General features: G+C 38.2%; 1 non-coding gene across 1 annotated transcript; it reads left to right on the top strand.

Moving 5' to 3' along the window:
* The first annotated feature begins 10,125 nt into the window (after positions 1–10,125).
* Positions 10,126–10,231, top strand: LOC146922388 (small nucleolar RNA R71). The gene has a single exon (XR_015013063.1). It is a non-coding gene; the product is annotated as a small nucleolar RNA R71 (small nucleolar RNA).
* The last annotated feature ends 1,790 nt before the right edge of the window (positions 10,232–12,021 follow it).

Genomic DNA, 12,021 nt, shown 5'->3' with positions numbered 1-12,021 from the left:
TTACATTGTAAAAAAAAAATCTCTTTTTTTTTTTTACAATGCTTAAAAAATTCATCGGAAAAAAAAAACATATTATACATTATAAAGCCTAAAAATGTGGACATGCAAGTTACAAGACCTTTGTCTTATTTGATTTCATATGGCTATAAATACAATATTTCTTGCAATACATCCTATCCTTTTGTCCATTTCCTTCCACTATGTTTACTAGCGATCTTTTTATTGTGTTAACGTTTGAAAATTATGAACAATGTTTTTTATGAAGTTTTAATTTTGATTAAAAGTAAAAATATAATTGTTTTTAACTTTCAAATTATAACAAATCAAACTAATCATGATTATCTATTTCGGTGAAACCAACAATATAACAATAGAGAGCTGTTATATGCAGCGAATTTGTTTTTCACGAAATTTCACGAACAATTTAACGAGCTGTTTTTCATTTTGAGTACGTGGATGGAGTTTTTTCTTATTGTTTTAAATAATTAAAAAAAAAATAGGCAATTTGCTTTGTTGATTTAATTCCGGAATTTGTGCAAAACAGCCGCTAGTGGTGCTGATCAATGTATTATTCTTGTTCGCGAAGCGTCGGGATAATTTTCTTTCGCGATATATAGTATTTTCCATAACAATAATATAATCTAAATTCTTATTTTTTTTAGTGACACCAACAACAATCTTTATTATAGAAAAAGTTGTTGTTTAAGGGTATAATTGGGATGAAAATATATATATATATATATATATATATATATATATATATATATATATATATATATATTCATCTAGTTTGTTACACTTTTTAAATGATAAAGGAAAAAACTGAACGTTTGTGTTTGTTACATTTTTATTTTAATATTTAAATTTATTCTTATCTATTTGTTACATGTGTTATTTGTATTGAAAATTGATGGTATTTTTGGAAGAAAATACTCAATCCAAAATTGTTGAAAGATGTAGTTTTCTTTATATATAGTATAGATATATATACATTCATCTAGTTTGTTACACTTTTTAAATGATAAAGGAAAAACTGAACATTTGTGTTTGTTACATTTTTATTTTAATACTTAAATTTATTTTTATCTATTTGTTATATGTGTTATTTGTATTGAGAATTGAGGGTATTTTTGGAAGGAAAAATCCAACCCAAAAGTGCTGAAAGGGGTAGTTTTCTATAAATATAGTATAGATAAAATAATAAAATAATATGGAAATCGTTTGTTGGGAAGTAATAAAATAATATGGAAATATTGTTTTCTTTTGGAAAGGATATGAAAATACTTGGCAATCTTTGTCGTTTATATTGAGGGGAACAACACGGATGTACAACGAGAAAATCGGTTGATAAAAAAGTAACATGAGTTTTTGTTTTGTGCTAGTTTTTTATGAGTTTCATTTGTGGTTAACGGGGGTAAAAGATGGTTAACGGGAACGATTAATGACATGGATTAGTAATCCACGTGTTATTTTATAATTGGCTAAGAGTAAGAACAGTTCATAAGGAATTGTGTGTGAGTTTTCTCCTTAAATTAAATTTATTTTTATCTATTTGTTACATGTGTTATTTGTATTTAAAATTAAAATTAAAAATTAAAGGTATTTTTGGAAAGAAAAGTTCAACCCAAAAGTGTCTTGAAAGGGGTAGTTTTCTTTATATATAGTATAGATTAGATATTGTTTTACCATTGAAATCTTACTCTTTTCCAATAATCTCATTGTGTTTCTATAAGCGTCCCAATTAGGAATAGCAAAGTGTGCCATCCCGCCCCATTTAAGCCCGGCCCTCCATAAGCCCGTCAAGAATGGGGTGAGTGGGGGCCGGCCAACTTGAGATGGTGGGCTCAAACACACACCCCACCCCGCCAAGAGGAGGATTACCGGATTGGCGGGGCTGGCTGTCTAACATCTTTTTTTTTTTTCAAAATCCTTTATTTTTGTCACAAATGTTATTAAAAATATATTCTATCTTTATAAAATGTCATTTTTATTTTCTCATAATCATTTTATTTCCATTATAGTCCCAACTAAGCGAAGCTGACCTAAAAATTCGAGGGTTGCTTGAAAAACAATGAAGTTGCCACCAATGTTTAATAAAATAGGGAAACGTCGAAAAAACCATTTAAAACGAAAAAAAATGATCTTTGAAACAAAACTTTAGGTTCGAGAGTCGATTATGCGTAGGGAATGTATTAGCACCCTACAACATTCATTGAAAAAAGGTTGTTTCTATTGTCCGTTAGCCCGTTCCTTCGCCGAAGGAACATCCAAGTTGATGTATCCCCACGGGCGGGTGCTCGTCCCGTTAACCCCTTTCGGCTTCGTTCCTTCGTATGGTTTCAAATCTTTCTTCCTTATAGTCCTAACTTTTCGAATGCATCCTGATACGGGATATCCATGAAGCTACCCTCATCGATTAAGCATGCTGGAAACGTCGTGCTCACGGATCGCCACAATGATGACGAGCGGGAATATCTCGTTGGAGCCTCCGTTCACTTTTTCTTCGTCCGAGAAACCAAGGATATGTCGGTTTCTTTCGGTCTTTGGGAATGTCGTGGCGGCGTGTACCGCCATGAGTTGGGAGATTTTCCTCTGGCCGTCCCTTTATGGCGTTTCGTGGGGGCAGCGATTGTAACACCCTAAACCCGAAATGCAATAATCCTGCAATAACATTCAAATAAGTCAAGAGTTTAGATGCTACATCTTCATTTTCTCAAAAACATGCATAATCTGTTTTTCGAAATACTCGCAGCAGAAAATCATCAACATAAAGTTCACAACAACATAGAATAAATCTCAACATGTCATGAGTTACTCCTCATAAGTTCATCACTAAGAATATAATTATCCTCATCATATAAATAATATAAACCACCAAACGGTATCAAAATAAAAAGGTCTCAAGACCTTCACTCCTACATCATAAACGCCTATCTAGACTCTACAAGCGAAAATAAAACGAGGAAGCATCCATGCTAGCCCTCGAAGCATCAAAGAAAAGCAATCATCTCCATCCTGCAAATCACCTACGCCATTCAAAGAAATGACGCGGTGATTAACCGAACGACCACAGGGGGTTAAATACTAATCCACATAATAAACATGATCAAATAAAGCATTCAAGGATTTCCAAATAAATACACATGCACATATTCAACATTCCTAGAATATTAACTCCACAATAACATTATTGCATCATCAACATAGTGCATCAATCAACATAAACAAGTACACAAGTTCACATCATCACATCATTCACTAAATCTCACAATGCACATATACACCAAGGCACAAATTCAAGTATGACACATTTCACCAAATTCAAATGCATGCAATGTTCTAGACACTTCTACATGCATGTGGTATCATTTGGATTCCGGAGATAATTTTACCGTATTGAATCCACTAACGTAATGATAGATCTCTGGCAAGTGCACCAAATACTATCGAAGTAGTAAAAATATCGATCCCACGAGAATTTGTTTTTAACTTCAATAATTCAATTTCGTTATATAATTAGGATGTGTAAAGTTTATTTTTAGTTTGCCACTAGGCGAAGATTTGGTTTGATTTTATGAAATCAAATAAAAGAAATTAGATTTGATTAAGAAAATAAGAGAGAAAGATGAGATCAGATCCGTCGAATCCTCTAAGTTCCCCTAATTGGTCTCTTGCACCTATTTGTTATGAACCCTCTTCTAGTTTACGATGATTAACAAAATAGCCCTAATCAATCCCTTGAGTTAGGACCCTCTTCTTAAACTACAGCCCCTAATTCCTTAGGTGGTCTAATAATTCTTGAAGGTTTTACCGAACGTTAACCTATTATCACTAACAAACGATTATCTATTCCTAGACTAACCTGTTTATTAGAACAATTCAATTAGGTCTAAGTTGAAAGCCATGGTCGGTGGTCATTCATTCTCACAAAATCAAGTTATATGTGATCAAGATATAAAAAGCATTAAGAACAATTGAATTGAATAAACTAGAATTGAATTCATAAACAAAATAGAGTTTCACGGCAACATGTGTCAATTAGGGTTACAAAGATTCATCTCGGATCTAATCTCTAAGAGATTTAGCTACTCATAATCGAGTTTACAAATAGCATAATCAATGAAATAATTAAAACATACATGAATTGGTAAAAGGATGAAGAAATCGCCCTTCTAGCCGTCTCCGATGTCTCAAAATCGCACTTTGCTCTCCAAAATCGTAACCACTTGTTCTTCGGCTTGAGTGCGGTATTTATAGAAGTTATGGGCACGACCCATCAAAATCGCGCCGCGCCTTGTATTATGGCGTGCCGCGATTTCCCTCAAACAGGGAGGATGTAATTTTGCTTCAAAAATCGCGGCACGGCTTGAAATTGGCGTGGCGCGATTTCCTTCGAACGGACTTCAAATTTTAAGCTTATTGCACTCCGAACGGTATAAATTGCATGAGAACTCTATCAAAATGTCACAATAAGTCCCTAATATTACGTAATGACGGGATGTCATCACAACCCCAAACTTAAACCATTCCTTGTCCTCAAGGAATTTGCTTACAACGATGACAAATGACGGTAAAATAACGGTTACACGACAAAACGATAGTACCCAAAAGTTCATTCTCCTTCTAGCTAAAGATGAGCTAGTTTGACTTGTTCGCATCCACCAATTCACAACTCCTCGCATCAAATTGAAACGGGGTTCTACCGGTCGACATGCAGGTCTACATATTACCATACGCTTGAAAAGTTTCTAAATATCAATCAAAGTCAATATCATTACACACTTTTGAGGTCTTAGGGTTATACGGGGCTTAGGTGAAAGGTGGAATATATTTGGATAAGTAGGCTACAAAAAATTTGAGTTAGGCATTCCTACGGAAGTTAAAGCACAAAATTCATTCCTTCCTTCATTCACCTTGTGGAAATACAATCAATGCAAAGGTACTAGAGAACATTTTTAACATTTAGGGACACTCGAGTTTGAAGTTACTCGGATTTTAGCTGTTTTGTCCCTTTTTCATCATTCAATTTCATATTTCTTTTTTTTTTTTGATACACCATTTTTATGTGTATTTTTCATGTCAATTTCATATTATTTTTGTGTGTATTTTTCATGTCAATTTCATATTTCTTCTCTAATTCTCTAGTACCCCCACCCCAAACTTAGTTGGTTGCAAATTCCAATAGCAACCCCAAACTTAATCTTTAGCAACATTCTACAATGCCTTAACTCGAGAAAATACATTAAGGGACAAGTCCTAAAAGTTTCTAGGCTTGTAATGTAGTTTGTCACCGAACAAAAAGTTCTAATCCTACCGGCTCACAATTGGTTAAGAAAGGATAAATTTAACAAATTAAAACGGGGTAGGCTTCAAAAGGCTCACGGGACCAAGCACTTTTGCCTCGGTGTGTAATTGACGGAGACCAATCAATAATAGAGAAACAATGCAAGTTCTAGAAATGTAGTCGCATGGAAAACTAATCTAAATATAAGTAAATTGAAAAACAAGATTTGGCAATGAACCTTATGGCTGAGATTTACGGGAGTATGTGACTACCTAGCAACGCCGTACACTTCGCCTTTGAATCAAGTCACCCCTCCTTTAGAACTTTTGGAACACCGTTTCATCAAACAATGTTACTAAACCGGAATAGGTCACATGAAACAAAACAAATTCATTAATAATAAACAAGTGCGGGAGCAATTACAATAGGGAAATAAGTTCAATGGACTTCGACATTAAAAAGAAAATAAAAAGAAAATACACCAAAAGAAAAATGACTGAAAAATAAAATACAAAGCGAGAAAATGCTAATCCATCGGTAGATCAGCCCATGTCCCGATCATCATCCGAGTGTCCAGCCCCGGTGTCCTCAATCCTTCAAAGATGCCATCCCCTTGATCTTGCTCGGTGGTATTGAAATCATCGGTGATTTCCCTCCTCATGCGCAGCCCATACTCTTCTTGATGTGTAAAATATTGCTCCATGCGCTCACGGGAGCCTCCAAACCTCTCATAAGACCCACTAATCGGACCCATATGCAATTGAGCCTCCGCAAAGAAACGCAGTGAGAACCTAGGACGGTTCACCCACAGCTGGTCCGAAGTCTCATTCATCCAATTAGCTTGCACATGCATGAATTCCTCAAGCTTTGGGTGAAGGGGAGCATAACCCCCTTGGCTACTACTCCCTCCTTGCTCCATTTGTTGTTGCCTCGCTGCCTCCCTCTCTCTCTCCTTCATATAGCCCTCATATTTCTTCATAAATCCATCCATTACCGAGTCGGTGATTGGCTTCATATTGCTTGTGTTGAGATCACTATCATATGCCGGCACCAACTCTTGCTCACACAACCAATTAATTAGACTCCCATGCCCCAATTGTGTGGTGTTTCCGGTTGCTAGATCATGAAGACTATTGGCCAAGAGGCGGCCAATATCTATAGGGTGCTCCTTGATGATGGCATAGGCAGCAAGCACCCTCTTGAGAGGAATTTCGAAGTGCAAGATGCACTCTCAAGAGTCCGGACCACATAAGACACCCATGCCTTGGGTACCGGCGGCATCTCCGCATAAGTAAGCATCCGGGACTTTTTCCAAGTCGACCCAGCCTACACATGGTGGTGATGATCTCATCAAAGGTATCCTTCGTAATAGCAAATCTCTCCCTCCTCAATTTTTCAACCCAACACTCCTCCGGTGCTTGAACATTCGGCCATGCGTTGAGAGCATCCGGCTGAAATCAATGTACTTTCCTCGAACAAAAGATTGAAAGGGTGTATCGGACACCCTTGCATTTGCAAAGAATTCGACGATCACCGTTTTGTTGTTTGCTTCGTCGATCATCTCATTCAACCTCGTCCACCCCCTCCTTCTTAATTCGATTCAAAGAAAGGATATTTCACTAGCTTTGTGAAATCAAACTTCCTTTCCCCTATTACTTCGAAACTCTTCATAGATTGATGGAACTCTTGGGCTTGGTCATTGATGAAATGGATGGCGTTTTCGGGTGGTTCGGATGCGGCACGAGGACGTTTGGATTTGCTTGTGGATGGCTTGGGGTTGGTGGCTTTCTTTGAGCGGGTGTTTCTTTGGTTGGAGGCCATTTGTTGTTTGGAAGATGGTGAATGGAAAGTTTTGTGAAGTTTGGGAAAGTTGGGAATGATGATGGTTTTATGGTGGTTTGGATTGATGAATTGATGATAAGATTGTGGGTAGATGATGTTTAGGAAGTGAATAAGATGGTGAAAATGAGGAGAATTCGTAAATGGAAGTTTAGGGAAGTTTTGGTAGAGAAAAATAGGAAGAATGGAATGAAAATGATGATTAACGGTGAGGATTTTATAGGGCTGTTTGGGCAAAATCGCGACACGCCAAAATGCAAGGCGCGGCGCGATTTTGAGTCTAACGGGCAATAACGGGCAAATTTGTAACGGCTAGTAACGGCTATAAGTTCCAACGGCTATATTTTTTTTTCACATAACAGCCAAAATCGCGCCGCGGTGGATACTAGGCGTGCCGCGATTTTGGCGAAACAGGGGGTCACCTTTGCGCTTCGAAAATCGTGCTTTGCGGCCATATATAGGCGCGGCGCGATTTTGAATGTTCGTGAGCATTCTTTGCTTCCTCGAGCCAAAAATTTTGTTTTCTTGAAAAATGCCCGAGTTCATTGAATCTTTGAAAAACTTTTGAGGAGAGAATCATGCAAGACATCGGTACCTTGCATGATTTTCTTGGCAAGAGGTATCCTTGAACAAATTTCTAAAACTTTCCTGCCTTGTATTAAAAGAAAAGAAAAATATTTTTGTGTTTTTGTTTTTGAAAGCAATAAAATCATACCTGAAAAATAAATAGTGGGTTGCCTCCCACTCGGCGCTTCTTTACCGTCACTAGCTTGATGATGACTATCCACTAAGGATCGGATTGATGTGGCTCCCTCTTCATTGTTTGGGAGTCCTCCTTTACGGTACCGTTTCGGCTTTTGTTCCTTACCCTTGAAAGTTCCTTGTGCACCGGACTTCCTTAGGTCCACGGCTTCATCAATAGGCTTGTTTCTTGCCAACCCTTCGTCACGGTACCTCCTAATTCTTTCCAAAGTATCGAGAGAGAGTTGAAAGCATACACCATTGAAAAGCAGCCGGCCTATTACGCATCCCATAGGGAATCCTCTTATAAGCCAATTTACCACCTGGACCAGTGGTAGTAGTCTTTATTTCATTGTTACCGATTGTCAATCCCCCATACTTGTTGTCACGGATGTCTCACGATGATTGTTGTTGCTTGTTCTTTGCTTACTTCCGGTTGCTTAACACCCTCTATTATTCCAACATCTTCCATCACTTCTTGTCCGTCTATAGATTCCACACTTTCCACCTCCGTAGATTGAATAGGTTGAGATTCAAGGGATTTATCTTCGGCTTGTTTCTTCCACAACGTCAATTCGGTAACACTTGGGATTCTCATCTTGGTGCTTCATTGCCTCAAAGATATTGAAGACTACCTGCTCCTTATGGAACCTCAACATTAGCTCTCCACGTTCAACATCAATCAAAGCACGACCAAATTGCAAGGAAAGGTCTTCCTAGAATGAGTGGCATGTCTTCATCTTCAGCCATATCCGGGACCACAAAATCTGCCGGGAACACCAAGTCATTAACCTTGACTAGCACATCTTCAAGTATACCGAAGGGATAAGAGATTGACCGATCGGCTAAAGTAATGGTCATTCTTGTTGGTTTTGGTTCCCCACACTTAAGCTTCTTCATCATTGAAAGAGGCATCAGGTTTATACTTGCTCCCAAATCACATAAAGCTCTACCAATGTCTACCGGTCCAATTGAACAAGGGATAGTAAAAGCACCGGGATCCTTCGGCTTAGGTGGTAGCTTCTTTTGAAGAATAGCACTACAATTCTCGAGAAAGTGCAATGTTCTCATCATCCTTAGGCTTCCTTCGTTTAGTCAACAAGTCTTTCATGAACTTAGCATATAACGGCATTTGATCAAGGGCTTCACCGAAAGGAATATTCACTGAAGTTGTGAGAAAAGTTGCATGAACTTCTTGAATTGGCCAACATCCTTTTCTTTCTTCTTTGAAAGGTGAGGGTATGGAAGCTTCACATATGATGGAACAATTTGTGGTTTATCTCCATCTTTCAAAATTTGACTCTTCGACTTCCTCAAGATTGAATCTTCATCAATTAACTTCTCACTTTTTTCTCCCTCTATTTTTTTCTTCCTTTCGTTTTCAACTACACCCTCATCATTTTTTTCTTTTTCAACTACACCCTCATCATTTTTTTCAACTACATCATTCTCCTCTACCTCAATTACTTCATCAACCTTCTTTGGAGCTTTTGGAACTAAAGGTGTCAAAACCTTTTGCTCCTCAATTCAATGGCATTACAAGACTCATTCTTAGGATTATCTTTAGTATTACCGAGAATCCGCCTTTGTTTTGTTCAGCCAAGCTTAGCCAATTGCCCCAGTTGAGTTTCAAGCATCTTCCTAGAAGCTTCATTGTTCTTTCTTTCGGCTTCTTGACTCTTCTTCATCTCTTCAAAGTTGCCTTGAGTCAACTTCATGAAATTCATCATAGTTTCCTCAAGAGCTGATGGCTTCCTTTGTTGTTGTTGGGGAGGAGTGAGCATCCGAGAGTTCAAAGCATTGTTATTTGAGTAGCTCGGATTGGGATGCTTGTTGATGCCTGAATTGTAGTATTGATTCTGCCTTTGATAACCTCCCATGAAGTTAGCTTCTTCATTTGATCCTTACGGAACACACTCACCGTTTGGATGTTCTTCACCACATAAGTCACACTTGATTGCGGCTACTTGTTGTTGCTTGTGAGCCAAGGTGAAGCCTTGAAACTCCTTAGTTAGAGCTTCGATTTGTTTGTTCATAGCCGCTTGGTTAGCAAGGATAGCCTTTGTTCACTCACCCCAAACACTCCTCTTTCTTTCTTTTTAGCTTGATCACGATATTCATTGCCGGCCATGTTTTCAATTAGAGCTTGAACTTCATGATCGGTTTTGCTCTTGAGACTACCCCCTGCGGAAGCATCTAAGAACATTCTAGTGTTTGGTGTTACCCCCTCGGTGAAGATTTGGAGGTATTGCTTCTCGGTGAACTCATGATTAGGGCATCTCTTAAGAAGCAAATTGAATCGCTCCCAAGCATCATACAATGATTCACCTTCTCCTTGCTTGAAGTTAGAGATCTCCATCTTCTTTTCCCAATATTTAGACATAGGAAAATATTTCTCCAAAAACTTCAGCTCTAACTCTTCCCATGTTTGGACGGTCCGTTTGGTATTGTTAGCAACCAATCTTTTGCTCTTCCCGTCAAGGTGAAAGGAAATAGCCTTAGCTTCTTTTGTGCTTCGATCACGGTGGCGGGTTGCACACAAAACTCGCGAGGTTTCGGCAAAGCGGCTCAAGTGTTCATGAGGACTCATAGCTTCGGTCCCATCGAATTGCTTGTCCCTCAAACCGTTGAGGACGGTTGTCTTGATGTCGAAGGCTACGGGGTTAGGCTTGGTTGAAAAGTGTGGGTCGGTTGATTGCGATGAGTGGCTAACCCGTAGTCTCCTAGCTTAGGTCACGGTGGTACAACTCCTTCTCCTTCCATAGTTGCGAGATTTAGGAGAAGAGGCTGTTTCGAATTCACTTGAGAGTTGTTCCGGTATTTGTTCTCGAACACCCGGTGGAACGGACCGAGCTAACCTTTGCGGCCAGGACGGCTTTCCGAAGTGCTCTAGCGAGTTCTTTCAATTTCCGGATCGTACTCTAGGTCTTCGCAGCTCTGTTTACCTCGCATAAACGGCAAAATACCTTAGTAGCACCGCACAACGCAAAATAATCAAGTGAATATGAAAACGAGAAAAATAAAAATAAAAAAGAAACGGAAAAGTAAATTGCAAAAACCCTAAATTATAACGTAATTGCCTTGTTGAAATAATTCAACGGTCCCGTGACGGCGCCAAAAACTTGATAGATCTACGGCAAGTGCACCAAATACTATCGAAGTAGTAAAAATATCGATCCCACGAGAATTTGTTTTTAACTTCAATAATTCAATTTCGTTATATAATTAGGATGTGTAAAGTTTATTTTTAGTTTGCCACTAGGCGAAGATTTGGTTTGATTTTATGAAATCAAAATAAAAGAAATTAGATTTGATTAAGAAAATAAGAGAGAAAGATGAGATCAGAATCCGTCGAATCCTCTAAGTTCCCCTAATTGGTCTCTTGCACCTATTTGTTATGAACCCTCTTCTAGTTTACGATGATTAACAAAATAGCCCTAATCAATCCCTTGAGTTAGGACCCTCTTCTTAAACTACAACCCCTAATTCCTTAGGTGGTCTAATAATTCTTGAAGGTTTTACCGAACGTTAACCTATTATCACTAACAAACGATTATCTATTCCTAGACTAACCCCGTTTATTAGAACAATTCAATTAGGTCTAAGTTGAAAGCCATGGTCGGTGGTCATTCATTCTCACAAAATCAAGTTATATGTGATCAAGATATAAAAAGCATTAAGAACAATCGAATTGAATAAACTAGAATTGAATTCATAAACAAAATAGAGTTTCACAAAGCAACATGTGTCAATTAGGGTTACAAAGATTCATCTCGGATCTAATCTCTAAGAGATTTAGCTACTCATAATCGAGTTTACAAATAGCATAATCAATGAAATAATTAAAACATACATGAATTGGTAAAAGGATGAAGAAATCGCCCTTCTAGCCGTCTCCGATGTCTCAAAATCGCACTTTGCTCTCCAAAATCGTAACCACTTGTTCTTCGGCTTGAGTGCGGTATTTATAGAAGTTATGGGCACGACCCATCAAAATCGCGCCGCGCCTTGTATTATGGCGTGCCGCGATTTCCCTCAAACGAGGGAGGATGTAATTTTGCTTCAAAAATCGCAGCACGGCTTGAAATTGGCGTGGCGCGATTTCCTTCGAACAGACTTCAAATTTTAAGCTTATTGCACTCCGAACGTATAAATTG

The sequence above is a fragment of the Medicago sativa genome, chromosome 5, assembly GCF_051527215.1.
Source record: "Medicago sativa cultivar Bolivia chromosome 5, Bolivia_mono, whole genome shotgun sequence".
Taxonomy (NCBI): domain Eukaryota; kingdom Viridiplantae; phylum Streptophyta; class Magnoliopsida; order Fabales; family Fabaceae; genus Medicago; species Medicago sativa.
The sequence above is the reverse complement of the archived record's forward strand: the minus strand, read 5'-3'. Positions and strand labels throughout refer to the sequence as shown.